A 17,767-nucleotide genomic window follows, 5' to 3' on the forward strand; every position below is an offset into this window, starting at 1 on the left:
TTGTTGTTGCTATTTCTTGGGCCGCTCCCGCGGCATATGGAGGTTCCCAGGCTAGGGGTCGAATGGGAGCTGTAGCCACCGGCCTACGCCAGAGCCACAGCAACGCGGGATCCGAGCCGCGTCTACAACCTACACCACAGCTCACGGCAACACCGGATCGTTAAACCCACTGAGCAAGGGCAGGGACCGAACCCGCAACCTCATGGTTCCTAGTTGATTCGTTAACCACTGCGCCACGACGGAAACTCCAAAGAGGACATATTTTAGTATGTCAGTACTGAGACATCCTCTAGTGTGACTGCCACTTTTTTTGTTGTTGTTGTTGTTATTGTCTCATAGATATCGGTGTCTTAAAACTAGAAGAAGCAATTACATATGGAACCATTATTTTGTTCTTTATTATTTCTTTTTTTCATGCTCTTCTGAGAAAAATGAAACTAAATAGAGCTTAAAACCAAACTAAAGAGAGAGTAAGGGCAACAGGGAATTTCTGATTGTGCTTGAAGTCCCCCTCATTCAGAAGATCTCCTTCAAACTTAATGAAAAAACAAAACAAAACAAAAACCCGAGGGAAATATAGGAGGCATTTGAATGTAAAACTTAAGACCTGACATCTTAAAGTCACATACTTAGGACTAAAAATTCAAAGCAATGCTTAGACAAAAACAAAAAAACAAACCACTTTTCTAATAAAGGCTGGAAGAACTAAATGGATGGAGACTGATCACAGTTGAGCATCTCTGAGAAAAGAATTAACCACGGAAGTGTGCTCCTTAGGTAATATCCACAAATCCCACAGGGACTGCAATGTTGAAGATAAACTTCTAGAAAAGAAAAGACTGGGAAACAAGGGATTCAGCCAATCAATAAATATTTATTGATAGTTGTATCAGCTCTGAATGTATTCAGTGACAAGTAACAGAAAGCCACAATGACACTGGCCTAGGCAGATAGGGCTTTATTGGTCTCCAGAAGAGCCAGTCTTGAGCTGGCTGATATGGATGGCTCATCAGTGCCAGCAAGGACCCAAGCTCCTTCTGTGTATCCATTCTGACATCTTTAATATGTAGCCATTTGTTTGTTTATTCATGTTCTGTTCTTGGTTTCGCAATTTCAAAGGTTTTCTTAGTTCTTTAAGTCTTATGTCCAGGCAGGCAGAAGGCAGACCATAGAAACAAAAAACAAACAAAAAGCTTCCACCTAGTGCTTTAATTATCTATTACTGCATTACAAACTAACCCCAAATTTAATGGCTTTAACTGACAAATTTAAAATATGATATGCCATGATTCTGTGTGGCAGAGAACTGAAATTACTGGTGGTTGTCCAGGCATGTTTCACTCCTGACAGAGCCTCTCCATATGGCTACTCTGGGCTTCCTTATACCATGATCTCCTCAAGGTAATAAGGTTTCTTGCATGCTGGTTTAGGCAAACAAAAAAAAAAAAAAAAAAAAAAAAGGAAAGTCCTGGATCTTATAATGGCTAGGCCTACAGGTGACATAGCATCACTGGTACCACCTTCTATTGGTGGAAGCAGTCACAGGCTAGTCCAGATTCAAGGAGAGTAGCTATAGTCACCCCTCTTCCTCCATCTCTCAATGGGAGCAGTGTCAAAGAATTTAACTTCATCTTTATCACAGTCTGCACACTTGTCACAAATTATTTATATTTTCTCTAAATGCAAAAATATACTTATCCCTTGCAAGACTCAAAAAAAAAAAATCTCATTCCATTATGGCAGTAGGCTCAGGCTCAATATCTAGGCTCTCATAATCTATATCAGATGCAGGTAGAGATAAGGCTCTAAAGTCAGTAAGGTAGTTTTTTTTGTTTGTTTGTTTGTTTTTTCCAAGAAGCTAACAATTAAGATTTGGAGTCAGAAGCCTCAGTTCTGCCACAAAAAATTTGTACTTGACTTTTCTGGGTATAAGGTGTTTCTTTGATTCCAGGAGCCTGAGTACAATTCCTCTCAAGCTGAAGAGGTATTAGCTGAAGAGACAAGTTATCTGTCCCTCATATTTTATTGACCAATATTAGAACTCCAAGATGTGGAAACTCTAGAAAGCATGGAGAAACTGACGCTGGAGTGCCAGAAGTTAAGCAGAGCAAACAGCCTGAGAAGGAACTTATTTGCCCCTCTCCTTTGTCATTTCTTCCAAAGAATCTTTATCAAGAGGCCTCCATATCCTACTTTTATATTTTGGATCTAATAAGAAAACACTCCAGTGTTCCTTGAAATAAGAACTGAGTCTTTCCTCAGAAACCACAAAGGACACAATTCACTAAGATCAAATTAGAAATGAAAATTTGTGTATTACTATAAATTCCTATATTAAAATTGATTGATTGATTGATTGTCTTTTTAGGGCTGCATCTGCAGCATATGGAAGTTCCCAGGCTAGGGGTCTAATTGGAGTTATAGCTGTTGGCCTACACCAGAGCCACAGCTGATCTGAGCCGTGTCTGTGACCTACATACACCACAGCTCACGGCAACACTGGATCCTTAATCCATTGAGCAAGGCCAGGGATCGAACCTGCAACCTTATGATTCCTAGTTGGATTCATTTCCACTGCGCCACAATGGGAACTCCTCTATATGAAAATTTAAAATTCAAGGTACTGGAAGTGAGATTTTCATCACATGAAGACTGCAAGTTATGACTGTCAAGCATACTATCATATATTTCAATTTATGCTGTTCCATTTAAGCAATTTCAATCACTGCATAAGAATTCTGACTTCTGTAGACCAGCTCTATTTATAAAAGCAACAGCAACATTTAATAAAATAATATTTTGCAAATGTTAACTTTTGGAACAACTTCTTTGTAATGGGAATATATATTTGTCATAAGGCTTTGAGCTATTTAAGCTTGTTTGGAAAATATCTGCCCTGCTTCCTTATTTACTTGTCTATTCATCTTCCTTCCTTTCTTCTCCTTCCCTCCTTCCCTCCTTCCCTTGCTTCCTTCCTTCCTTCCTTCCTCCCTCCTCTTCATTCTCTATTTTCTTAGCATAGTTTTCACTTTACTTTTGAGACATAGTTCTTTCATAGCCAAAAAAAAGCAAACACAAAAACAAAAAACCAAAAAAACTTCACCCCAAAACAAAAAAGCAATTACAACAAAACCTTTCTATAGCTCTGAGAACTTGTATTCCCATGTCCAATGTCATAGACAAATGTCTAGAAAATGTTAAATTCCTGAATGTTGTAAATATAACTGTCTTTCCTTTTTATTTCTTAATTGAAGTCAACCCATTTCAGTCATCTGTTCTTTGCTTTGCTACTAAAGAGAAAAAGAAATACTGAAAACTATAAAAACAACCAATGTCTTGTTTATAACAGTTTAAAATCAAAACAACCTAAACATATTCACTGACTATTGCATGTGATAGTTTATGTATTGACATTTTAAAAATAATTTCAGGTTGTAATCAGTATACTTTATGGCCTCTATTTGTTGAAAAGTTTTATAATATCCTGAAGTGAGAATTTTATGAATAAAAGACCATCTGGCTCCCCAGAGTGTATGAATTTTTTTAGCCTCTTTGAATGGAGCTTTATTTTCAGAAACAAGCTACATTTAAAAAATGGGTTTGTGATGAATAAACTAGTGAGGCCTTGTAAATTGCCAATTTTGTCTTTTCAGGGAGCCTTTCTTTATCTCTCATTTCCATCTCTTTATTCTTCCTATGTCCATAGGAAATAGAAATTATTTTAGTCTCTATGACTTGCATTCTCTTTGTCTTGAGTTTTTACCCAGAGGGGTCTGGGATTGTATCACAATGAACTGAGGTAACTTATACCACTGACTGTGGAGGCCCTCTCTACTGAAGTTAAGTTGGGTAACACAGCATAAGACTTGTCCTTCAAAGACTCCCATGTAAATAACCCAGTCAAGAGTAAAGACCAGAGACACACTTACAGTGGTTCTGGAAATGAGGAATGGTATTATTCACATTCTAGGAGCATCAGCAATGTTCTATAACGAGAATGCAGGTGGTACAGAACTGATTAGACACAGAGTGTTAACTCATAACTTTTCTCCAAGAAATATGAATTGTGCTAGGGAATTAAGCTGTGTATGTTAGCTCCACTAGGTTATGTTGTGTAACAAATAGTCCTAGAATCTCAGTGGCTTACAAAATTAAAAAAAAAAAATTCAACGTATAAATGTTCATGCATGATAACACTAGAAGATATAAATGAAATAGAGAGATGTCCATAACTTTACCTAGAATAATTGAATGGCAAAGATAGAAAGGAGACTGATAGAGGTGTGTTGCATTTGGTAACTTGATCTTTATAAGAACATTACCATAGGAAATGTTATTTCCAAATAGTGACCAGAATTTTATCAAATTCAGAACAAAAGAAAATAGTTGTGTAAAATTCAGTATTTACTAAAATTATTTTTTAAATTGCTTCTATATCAAATAAATAGATGTTACAAAACTGCTGTAGTTTTTACTTATATGACCACCCCATGGGATATTTAAAACTATGTGGATATGAGAAAATACTTCATTATATGGAACTTTTCTTTACATTGCAGGATGTCTAGCAACCTAGTATTTTTTGCTTATTTGTTTGACTTGCTTTATTATGGTATTTGCTTAATTGCAGTGGTCTGGAAACAAACTGGTAGCATCTAATATTTATTATCTACCAACTAAAGAACAATAGTCCCTTTGAATCATTGGGACAAACAAAATTGCCCCAACAAATTTTCATAATGCCTTCCCTAAGGGTTCTCTTCTATTGAGAACCAATGCAGGGAAAGAATAGAACAAGATATTGGTCAATTAAAACATAAAACCAATGTTGTGCCAATTTATGCTGTACAGTAAAGTGACTCAGTCATACATATATTTTCATTTTTTATATTTTTTTTCCATCATGGCGTATCCTGGGAAATTAAACTATACTTAAAAAATAAATAAACCATCACAAATATTTGAGACAGTTACAATTAAGCACAAAATCAAGCAAGAAATAATAGATTTTTGCCTTTATGGGTTAAAAAACCCATAAAACCAAAAAGTAAAGGAAATAATATAAATATAAAGGAAGATATGATAAAAGAAAAAGCGAGAAAATATTAAAATAGGAGGTCCGTAAAGAATAGTAAGAAAATGCTGGTCTTCTTCTGCCTAAGAGGTAGGAAACTGGAGTGTTCCTTTCATTCTAACAACAATGAAAAAAGCCAAATAAACCATAAAATCATAACCTTCCTTGAACTTGTCAGACAACTGATATTTCAGGTCAATCCAACAGCATAACACCTAAGGAAAGACAGGTTCCTCCAAGGAGATGTGACATGAATACTGGTTTTCCTATGGCAGCGTTCAGGATGAAGAGATATAAGGTACCAATCAAGTAGACTAAGAATTCAGCTAAAAAATTTCAACATATTGCTAAAGGCCAAATGTGGGCTTGTGTGACACAATAAAACCCCTGAAGACCACAGGTATAAGCAGATAAGTGGATTTTGTACCAATTCACAGGATCTTTTTACAGGCCTGGAGAGAGGGAGTGGCCTTGTCTGTGGGAAAAGTACAATCTGTTTGGGCCCTTCATGCCTAGAGAAGAAAAGTCTTAAGAGAATTTATTGCAGACTGGGAAAGGGTAAAACATAAAAAAAGAAAGCCCTGTATCTTGGGTATTGGTGGTAGAAAATCTTCCTGAGCCCCAACCATTAGAGTTATTCTACTGTTGGGGATGGAGCAGGACTCTCACTCCAACATAAGACCCCTTGAAGATAAAAAGCAGAAATTGGCTGCCATTGGGAGGAGGCAAAAGACCACTGAAGAAGCCACAGTTAGCAACCCCAGGGATGCAAAACATGCTTAAGACAGGCCAGACCAAGATAAAAGAAAACATTCCTTCCACTTACCACCAGGTAGACAAGAATCAAGTATCAAGAAATGGTTGTTTACCACTGGAGATAAAGCAAGAATGTGCAGAGGGACCCCTTCTAAGGCACAGGTACACAGCAAATGTCAAAATATAAGAATAGAACAGAATTATTAAGAAAAACTCATATGTGTGTTTGTCCTTAAACTAAGCACTAGGTAATGCTAAGGAAACTTTTTTTTTTTTTTTTTTTTTTTTTTTTTTTTTGTCTTTTTGCTATTTCTTGGGCCGCTCCCACGGCATGTGGAGGTTCCCAGGCTAGGGGTCGAATCAGAGCTGTAGCTGCCGGCCTACGCCAGAGCCCACAGCAACGCTGGATCTGAGCCGCATCTGCGACCTACACCACAGGTCACGGCAACGCCAGATCGTCAACCCACTGAGCAAGGGCAGGGACCGAACCCGCAACCTCATGGTTCCTAGTCGGATTCGTTAACCACTGCGCCACGACGGGAACTCCCCTAAGGAAACTTTTAGTTGGTGAGGCATGGAAGTTAACAGTAGCAACAACATAACCCAAATCCAGACCATCTCTTTACCAGATATCTCTTTATAACCACTTATAGTAATTGTCTAGCAGCAAAGGAACATAAATATTATTTGCTTTTCTAGGCATAAATATTATTTATCTTAGCTTTTACTCCCATACAAACAATAAAAAAGTATGTCACACAAAAATGCAAGAGGAAAAAAAAGAACAACTGATGTCAAGATATAAGGCAATCAACCAAAACAGAGCTAGAGATGACTCAGATGTTGGAATTATTAGATAAGGATTATTAAATATGTTAATATGTTAAAGGCTCTACTATAAAAAGTAGACAACATTCGTGAACACAAGGGGAATTTCAGAAGAGAAACAAACTCTAAAAATCAAATGGGCATTCTAGAAATAAAAATGTAGTCACAGAGATGAGGAATCCCTTTGACAGGCAGACTCAAATAAGCCAAAAAAAAAAAAAAAAAAAAAAAGAACAAGCGTACTTGAAGATAGGGTAATGAAAATTCTGAAGTAAAAATTCTTAAAGAAACACAGCATCAAAAGCTCTAATATACATGTAATTCTAATTCTAGAAGGAGAAGAAAGAATAGAATAGAGAAAAATAAATTTTCAGAAAGATAAATGTCAAGAATTTCTTCACAAATAATGAACGATCTATGGATCTAATAACTCAGAGAAATCCAAACTGGATTAATTCAAAAGAAACAAAACCCACACATATACATATACCTATACATGTAATACTCAAGCTGTTAAAACTAAAGATGAAATCTTGAAGGTAGGAGTTCCCATTTTCTTCCCACTCTCAGTGGGTCAAGAATCTGACTTGTATCCATGAGGATATGGGTTTGATCCATGGCCTTGCTCAGTGGGTTAAGGATCCCTCATTGCCATGAGCTGCAGTGTAGGTTGCAGACACAGGTCAGATCTGGTATTGCTGTGGCTGTGATGTAGGCAGCTATAGCTCTGATTCCACCAGTATCCTAGGAACTTCCATATGCCATGGTGTGGCCATAAAAACAAACAAACAAAACAAAACAAAAACTTGAAGGTAGCCAAAAGAAGAAAAAGAACCACACATTACATGCTGAACAAAGATAAGAATTACAGTCCACTTCTTATTGTGAGCTAGACACAATGGGATGACATCTTTAAAGTGCCAAAAGAATAAAAAGTTTCAACCCAGAATTCTATATCCAGTAAAATATCTTTCTAGTAGTAAAGAAATGCATAGGTATCAAAACATATTTTTAATCAATCAACTTTACAAATCAAAAGCCTTCAGACACTTGGATAATTTACCCACTGTACACTGAATTTAATCTCTAATATCTAACCCCAAGTATTAGATCCAAACACCAGCTCATTCCATCCTCCAATTTTAGCTACTAATTATACATCCTAAACCTAGCTATCATCTCCTTCAATCCTTTCCTCTTAGAAACTACACACAATGATCTTACAAACACCTTTTACAGTTTAGTTTATAATGCAAAAAAAAAAAAGAAATCCACAAAACTCCTTTTACCACTTTAAATAGCTTGTTCCCCGTAAAAATGTAAATGGTTTTAAATACCTGCATTTTTAAAAAGACTTCTGACATCAATTTTTCAATGTTCAATTAACAGAAAAATACTTAGGGGGTTCCCATTGTGGCTCAGTGGAAATAAATCTGACTAGTATTCATGGGGATGCAAGTTTGATGGCTGGCCTTGTTTGGTGGGTTGGGGATCTGGTATTGCTGTGAGCTGGAGTGTGGGTCGTGGGCTTGGCTTGGATCTAGCGTTGCTGTGTCTGTGACTTAGGCCTGCAGCTGTAGCTCTGATTGAACCTCTAGCCTGGGAATGTCCACGTTCCATGGGCGCGGCCCTAAAAAGCAAAACAAAAACAAAAACAAAAAACTTAGTACGAATTTGCTTTAATGAAAATATAATCTATGTTTCTGAAACCATTTAAAATGGCTTTTGGATCTTTCATGAATGTGGTTAAAATATATTTTCCAACATATTAACTTCAGAAATGAATTTTTTTCTTTTATTTTGACTCCCTTCTATATTACCTCTTTCTTTCACTATTTTCCCTTTTCAAGTTCTCTCCCAATCCATTTTTATTGACATTTTCTTGAAATTTTTCTTCTATAAACATTTGTTCCATTCTATACTATGACATTGAAAACATTATGATTTTTACATTATGGAATTTAATTTCAAAAATTATGATTACTTTGTTTCTTAGCCATAGTTACGGCTGTGTTTAAGTGGCTTCAAAACTTCCCGACAGTTTTCTTTTTCTGTACCTATCTTAATTTATTGATTCATCTTTAAGATGGCTGAAGTGTATCTTCAAACAAATTTTTTAGACAAGTTCTATGAGTTCCTGAGTATTTGAGACTATCTTTCTCTTCCTTCACTTGTCAGTGATGGCCTGGTAGAATAAATAAATTTTAATTCACATCATTTACCCCTTAGTATTCTTAGAATTTTTTTCCTTAACTTTTTTTTTCTTTAAAAAATATTTTAGGTGAGCCTAAATATAACAAAGATGTCTCTTAGTTCTTTAATAATTAGTTAAAATACTTAAAGTCTATCTTGTATAACTCTAGGGAGGCCTAGACCTCATTGTATTATCTTCTTTTAGTATTTATGAGTATTTGAATTTTTCATGGCTTGATACCAATTATCACAGACCACCTTGTGTTACCACAGATCACTACTCTGGCTTTCCCCATTCATTTCTCTTGTCATTTTGTCTTAAGAATCTTTCCTGCTTTGTCCATGCTAGAGCAGCTTTCTCCTGATATTTTTCTCAAAGGGGTATGCCCATGCCATTTTAAAAAAAATCCTTAAGGCATAAATAATACATGTTTAAAGTATTTCCAAAAGGGTTACTGTGTGAAAAAAAAAAAGTTAATGTGTAGCATCATGCAGTGATTACAAGTGTGGCCCCTGTAGCCAGACTGCCTGGGTTAGAATTTTGTCTCTACCATTTACTAAGTGTGTGTGATCTTGGGCAAATTACTTAATCTCATTCTATCTGTTTTCTCAGTTTTAAAGTGGGAAAAATAATAGTGCCATGATGAAGATTGCATGAATGTTTATAAAGTGCTTATCCCAGTCCCTGGTATTTAGTAAATGCTATATGAACATTGTCAAATAAGTAAAACAAACAATAAAGAGTGTGACAAAGATATGCTCAAAATCATTAACAAACAATTTAGTATTGCTATCTTCACTGGTTAAGAGTACTCAGGAGTTAACCATTAGCACATTAAAAAAAATTAGTAGTTGTTATTACTGTTTACATTTTAGATCTTTTTTTCAGTCTCCCACATAGCATGGGTTATCTGCTTAGCCCCTGAGTGTTGAAATGCCCCCCCCCCTTTTTGTCTTTTGTCTTCTTAGGGCTGCACCTACAGCATATGGAGGTTCCCAGGCTAGGGGTCGAATTGGAACTATTGCTGCTGGCCTACACCAGAGCCACGGCAAAGGCCAGATCCGAGCTGCATCTGTGACCTACACCACAGCTCATGGCAACGCTGGATCCTTAACCCACTGAGGAAGGCCAGGGATTGAACCCGCAACCTCATGGTTCCTAGTTGAATTCGTTTCCGCTGCGCCAAGACAGGAACTCCGAAATGCTCTTAAAAATGTCCCTACTACTTTGTTTTTATCTTTTTTATTTTATTTTTTTACTTTTTATTTTTTCCCAGTCTTACTGAAGTACGATAGAGAAATAAAATTGTATATGTATAAAGTGTACAACATGATAATATGACATATGTATACATTGTGAAACGTCTACCACTTTTCCTACTGCTTTATTTATTTATTTACTTATTTATTTTGCTTTTTTACTTTTTTGGTTGCACTCACAGCATTTGGTAGTTCCCTGGCCAGGGATCGAGCCATGTCTACAATCTATGCCACAGCTGTGGCAATGCTGGATCCTTAGCACACTGCACTGTAACTGAACTGGCAAAGCCACAGAGACAAGCTGGATCATTGACTCACTGTGCCACAGTGGTTAATTCCCACTTTCCCACTTACCCTACTACTTTAGATCTAGGCCTCCAGATCTGCCTCAGACTCAGGAAGAAGAAAAAATGAATACTATATATTCGAACCACCCCCACACAGGAGCCACTCTGAATCCAATTAAGATAACATTTTCCATTAGTATGCATATAAGCAGAGAAGTCAGCTTTTCATTTTCTCAACATCCCCTTTCCAAAAGGGCCCATCATAACCTAAAGGTCTATGAAAGTGTTGGTTCCAAACTAGATAACCAACTGTGGATTAGTCATTTAAATAAGCTAGTATTAAGGTAAAACTGCTAGTATGCACTAAAAAGTTAAGGAATAGACAGGAAGATATGAAATGTGTCATCAAAAAATGTAAAACCTAAGGTAGAGAAGAAAATGTAGAACTTTTAGAATGTTTGAACTTAAATGACTATCAGTTTAAAATAAGTACATAGAGTTATAGGTCAATATATATGAACTCCATGGTAAACACAAATCAAAAATGTACAATAGATACCTGAAATCTAGAGAGAAAGGAACAGAAACATAACACCAATGTAAACTACAAAACCACAAGGAAAGAAACAAAAAGAAGAAGAAAACAGAAAAGGACCTCAAAAACAACCCCCAAACAAATAAGACAATGGCAATAAATACATACCTAACAATAACTGCTTTAAATGTCAATGGACTTAATGCTCCAATCAAAAGACATAGGGTGGCTAACTGGGTTAAAAAAAAAACCCAAGACTCATCTATATGCTGCCTATAGGAGAGTCACTGCACAGGTAAAGATACACAAAGATTAAAGTGAGAGGATGGGGAAAAAATTCAATTCAAATGGAAATGAAAATAAAGCTGGAGTAGCAATATTTGCCTCAGAGTAGACTTTAAAACAATGTCTATAAGACAAAAAGGGCATTATGTAATGATAAAGGGATCAATACTTGAAGAGAATATATTTGCAAATATATATGTACCAAATATAGGAGCACCTAAATACATAAAGCAAATATTAACAGACATAAAGGGAGAAATTGACAGTAATACAATCATTGTAGGGGACTTTAACATACTACTTATATCAATGGACAGATGATCTGGACAGAAAATCAATAAAGAAACAGTGGTCTTAAGTGACCGTTAGACTAGTGGCACTTAATAGATATCTATAGAACATTGTATCCCCAAACACCAGAAAATATCCTTTTCAAGTGCATGTGGAATGTTCTTCAAGATACATCATAGGCTAAGCCACAAAACAAGTCTCAACTAATTTAAGAACATAAAAATTTTATCAAGCATGTTTTCTGACTACAGAGATATGAAACAAAAAATCAATTACAGGAAGAAAGATGTGGAAAAAAACATAGAGACTAAATAGCATGCTACTAAAAAATCAATAAGTCAGTGAGGTCAAAGAGGAAATCAGAAAATACTTTGAAACAAATGAAAATAAAGACATGATTTCCAAATTCTATGGGGCAGAGCAAAAACAATTCTAAGAGGGAAGTTTATAGTGATATAGGTCAAAAGAACAAATTAAACAACCTAACTTACCATCTAAATGAATTAGAAAAATAAGAACAAACCTCAAAGTCAGCTGAAGGAAGGAAATAATAAAGATTAGAGAGGAATTAAATAAGCTAGAGACCAAAAAAAAAAAAAAATAGAAAAGATAAATGACACCAAAAGATGATTTTTTGAAAAGATAAATAAAACTGATAAGCCTTTAACTGGGCTCATTAAGGAAAAAGAATCCTGCTTGTACAGCACAGGGAACTATATCTAGTTACTTGTGATGGAACATGATGGAGGATAATATGAGAAAAAGAATGTATATATGTATGTGTAGTTGGGTCACTTTGCTGTACAGTAGAAAATTGACAGAACACTGTAAACTAACTATAATGGAAAAATAAAAATCATTTTAAAAAAGGAAAAAGAGAGGAAACAAATAAAACAAAATAAGAAATGAAAGAAAAGAAAAAACCCATACCATCAAAATCCAAAAAAAAAAAAAAAAGCCCAACAACATAAGAAAATACAAACAGTACATGCAAACAAACTTGACAAATTAGAAGAAGTGGGACAAATTTGTGGAAGCATACAACCTTTCAAAACTAATCAGGAAGACCGTGACTCACAAAGACACATGTACTCCGATGTTCACTGCAGCACTATTTTCAATAGCCAAGACATGGAAACAACCTAAATGTCCATCGAAAGAGGAGTGGATCAAGAAGATGTGGTACATATGCACAATGAAATATTACTCAGCCATTAAGAGGAATGAAATACTGGCATTCTTAGCAACATGGATGGACCTAGAAATGATCATGCTAAGTGAAGTCAGTCAGACAATGACACAACAACATCAAATGCTCTCACTGACATGTGGAATCGAAAAAAGGACAGAATGAACTTTTTTGCAGAACAGATACTGACTCACAGACTTTGAAAAACTTATGGTCTCCAAAGGAGACAGTTTGGGGGGGGATGCGCTGGGGTTGTGTGTTGGAAATCCTATAAAATTGGATTGTGATGATCATTGTACAACTATAAATGTAATAAATTCATTGAGTATTAAAAAAAACAGAAAAACTAATCAGGAAGAAACAGACAATCTAAACAAACTAATCACTAGCAGTGAAATTGAACTTGTACTTATAAAAACTCCCCAGAGTCCAGAATTGGACAGCTCCAAAGGGGGGAATTCTACCAAACGCACAAAAAAGAGCTAATAGCTACCCTCAGCAAATTATTTCAGAAAAATTGAAGATGAGGGAACACTCCCAAATTCTTCTTATGAGGCCATCATTACTATGATACCAAACCCAAAGACACTAAAAAAAGAAAGAAAAAAAGGAAATTACATACCAGTATCTCTGATGAATACAGATGCAAAAATCCTCAACAAAATATTAGCAAATCAAATTCAACAATTCATTAAAAAGAGCATACAACTTGATCAAGTGGGATTCATTCCATGGATATAAGGATGTCTCAATATCTACAAATCAATCAACATGATATACCACATTAATAAAATAAAGGATAAAAATCAAATGATAATGTTCATAGATGCAAAGCATTTGATAAAATTCAACACCATTCATGATAAAAACTCTCAAAAAAGTTGTTGTTGAGGGAAATATCATAATACAGGCCATTTACGACAAATCCATAGCCAGTATCATATTCAATGGTGAAAAGCCAAAAGCTTTTCCACTAAAATCAGGAATAAAGACTCCCGCTCTTGCCATTTTTACTTTTCATATATACTTATGGAAGTTCTAGCCATAGTAATTAGACAAGAATAAAGGCATCCAATTTGGAAGGGAAGAAGTAAAACTGTCACTGTTTGCAGATGACGATATTATATATAGAAAACCCTAACTCTCCACTGAACAACTTGTAGAATAAATGAATTAAGTAAAGTTGCAGGATACAAGATTAATATATAGAGATCTGTTGCTTTCTACACACTAATAATGAGCTAAAGAAAGAGAAAGCAAGAAAACAACCCCATTTATAAATGCATCAAAAGGAATAAAATACCTAGGAATAAACTTAACCAAGGAAGTAAAAGATATATATTCTGGAAACTATAAAACATTGATGAAGGAAACTAACAATGATACAAATGGAAAGCCAATCTGTATTCATAGACTGAAATAATTAATACCATAAAAATGGTCATACTACCCAAAGCAATATATAGATTTAATCCAATCCCTATCAAAATACTCATGATATTTTTCACATAACTAGACCAAATAATTCCAAAATTTTTATGGGCCCACAAAAGACCCTGAATAGCCAAAACAGTCTTGAGAAAAAAGAACAAATCTGGTAATATCATGCTCCCTGGCTTCAGACTCTACTACAAAGCTACTGTAAGCAAAACACTATTATAATGGCACAAAAACAAAAAGATCCATGGATCAAAATAGAACCTATAGTCAATTAATCCACAACAAAGGAGGTAAGACTATGCAATGGAGAGAAGACAGTCTCTTAATAAGTGGTGATGGAAAAACTGGACAGCAACATGTAAAAAAGAAAAATTAGGATATTTTCTCATATCATGAGAAAAATACAATAAATAAATAAACAAACAAACAAACAAACAAACTCAGGAGTTCCCGTTGCGGTGCAGCAGAAATGAATCTGACTGGGAACGATGAGGTTGCAGGTTCAACCCCTGGTCTCGCTCAGTGGGTTACGGATCCGGCATTGCCATGAGCTGTGGTGTAGTTTGCAGAGCAGCTCGGATCTGGCATTGCTGTGGCTCTGGCATAGGCCAGCGGCTACAGCTCTGATTAGACCCCTAGCCTGGGAAGCTCCATATGCCACGAGTGTGGCCCTAAAAAGACTAAAAAATAAAATAAAATAAATAAAAAATAAAAAAAACTCAAAATGGGTTAAAGATCTAACTATAAAACTGGAATCCGTAAAACTCCTGAATAAAAACAGACAGTACAGTCTTTGACATAAGTCAGATAATAAGCAATATTTTTTTGGATCTGTCTTCTCTTCTCAGACAAGGGAAACAAAAGTAAAAATAAACAAATTGTGCCTAATTAAGTTGAAAAGCTTTGCCACAAGGAAGGAAACTATCAACAAAAATGAAAAAACAACCTACCGAATGGGATAAGATATTTGAAGATGGTATGTATGATAAGGGATTAATATCCAAAATATAATAAGAGCTCTGCAACTCAACATCAAAAAAACCAAACAACCTCATTGAAAAATGGGTGAAGGACATGAATAGGCATTTTTCCAAGGAAGATATAGAGGCACATGAAAAGATGATCAACATCACTAATCATCAAGGAAATGTAAATCAAAAGTACAATGAGATAATCACCTCACACTTGACAGAATGGCTGTTATTAAAAAGAGAAAGATGACAAGTGTTGGCAACGATGTAGAGAAAAGTGAACCTTTGTACACTGTTGGTAGGAATATAAATTGGTGCAGCCACTATGGAAAATAGTATGGAGACTCCTCAAAAAATTAAAAATAGAACTATCATATGATCCAGCAATTCTACTCCTGGGTATATATCTGAAGATAATGAAAATACTTTTTTGAGAAGATATAGGCTTCCCAGTGTCCATAACAATAGCTAAGATATGAAAGCAACCTAATTTTCCATCAAAAGATGAATAGATGAAGAAGATGTGGCATATATCACAATGAAATATACCTCAGCAATAAAAAAAAATGAAATTTTGCCATTTATAATTACATGGATGGACCTGAGAGTATTATGCTCAGTGAAACAAGGCAGAGAGAAAAACAAATATCATGTCTTCACTTATATGTGAAATATAAAAAAAAAGAATGAATATAGTGAAACAAAAATAGATACATAGATATGGAGAACAAACTAGAGGTTACCAGTAAGGAGGGAAATAGAGGAAAGGGACTAAGAAGTACAAACTACTTGGTACAAAATAAAACACAATGATATATTGTATATTGTACAGTATAGGGAATATATAGCCAATGTTTTATAATAACTTTAAAATGAGTATAATCTATAAAATACCAAATCACTATATTGTACACAAGAAAATAGTAAAACAACTATACTTCATCTAAAAAAACAGAATTATAATCATAGTTATAAATAAGAATTTTGAAATATAGTCAAACTGATAAATCAGTGTATGAGTCAGATGTTTGGAAAGCAAAAGCAAAAGCAAAAGAAAATAATAAAAAAATAGATAATTTCTCTAAAATATCTAATTTAAAAGAATAAAAAAATTATAAGTATAAAGGTTTTATAAAATAAAGAGGTAGTTTAAATTATAGAAATAATTACATATAATTTTATATTAAGCGAGTTGAAAAATCTCATATGGATGGTTTAGAGGAATCAAAAAGCTATAAATTTATACTTTTTACTTTAATGAAAAGGTATTCAACATCACTAATCAACAGGGAAATACAAATCATATGACAATGAGAGATCACCTCATACCTTTTAGGATATCTACTGTCGAAGAAACTAAACAATAACAAGTGTTGGTGATAATGTGGAAAAATTATACCCTTGTACACTGTTGGTTGTAACATAAAATGGTATAGATAATAGGAAAACAGTAAAAAGTCCTTAAAAATTAAAAGTAGAATTGACATATGATCTAGGAATTTCACTTCTGACTATATATCAAAAAGAATTTAAATCAAGGTCTTAAAGAGATATCTGAACATCTAGGTTCATTGTAGCTTTCTTTACAATTTCCTAGACATGGAAACAACTCACATGTTTGTTAATGATAAGTGCATTAAAAAATGTGGCACATATGGTCAATGGAATATTATTCATCCTTCAAAAGGAAGAAAATCCTTCCATTTATGATGACATAGATGAAACTGGAGGACAATATTCTAGGTGAGATAAGCCAATTTGAGAAGGATAAATACTGTACAATTCCACTTACTAAGGTATTTAAAGTAGTCAAACTTACAGAAGCAGAGAATAGAATGATGGCTGGGGAGGGACTGGGGAGAAGGGCAAATGTTACATGGGTATAAAGTTTCAGTAATGCAAGATGAGTAAGTTCTAGAAAACTGAATTATTAAAGCAAGTCTAAAATCCAGAAAAACTGAATAGCTGTAAATAAAAGAATTAGTAAATATATTTCCTTAATACCGTACACAAAGGGTAAGACCAGATCAATTAAATACTGAAATGTGAAGCTATAATATTAATAGGAGAGAGATTATTTCAACAGAGGCAGGGAAGTAGTTTTTAACTAAAATTCAAAAGAGCAACCTATTTTTTTTAAGCCATTAGTTAAGAGTGATCATTAGGTTATAATCAATTTTAATTAAGGATTTCTGTTTGTAGACATGATGTACAATATTAGAGGTGGCTTATTGAGAAGAAAGGATAAGAAACAAAGAATAATAAAATACAGGTAAAAGTTACAGTGGATAAGAATAAATGGTTTCATATGTAACAATGAGTTGTAGAAGGAGAAAATGGGGGAGAAGTAATATTCACAGCCATAATGGCAAAAAAAGGTATGAGGCCTAATACTGGAGAGACACAGTCAGTACTTGGTTGGAATAAATAAAAACATGAGTGAAGGTGGTCAAGGTACAAACTTCCAGCTGTCAGGTAAATAACCCCTGGGGTTAAAATGTGCAGCACGGTGATGATAGTTACCAGTATTGAACTGCATATCTAGAAGATGCTAACAGAATAGATTTTAAGTTCTCACCATAAGGAAAAAAAATTGTAGCTATGTGTGATGGTGGATGTTAACTAAATTTACTGTGATGATTTTACCATATGTACATA

General features: G+C 34.7%; 1 long non-coding RNA gene across 1 annotated transcript in view; it reads right to left on the reverse strand.

Annotated features, from left to right (window-relative positions):
* LOC102167959 overlaps positions 381–17,767 on the reverse strand; it is a 441,888-nt gene continuing 424,501 nt past the window's right edge. The window contains exon 7 of the long non-coding RNA XR_002338126.1: positions 381–1,139. This is a non-coding gene — a long non-coding RNA (uncharacterized LOC102167959). The remainder of the gene's footprint in view (positions 1,140–17,767) is intronic.

This window comes from Sus scrofa, chromosome 13 (genome assembly GCF_000003025.6).
Source record: "Sus scrofa isolate TJ Tabasco breed Duroc chromosome 13, Sscrofa11.1, whole genome shotgun sequence".
NCBI classification, from domain to species: Eukaryota; Metazoa; Chordata; class Mammalia; order Artiodactyla; family Suidae; genus Sus; species Sus scrofa.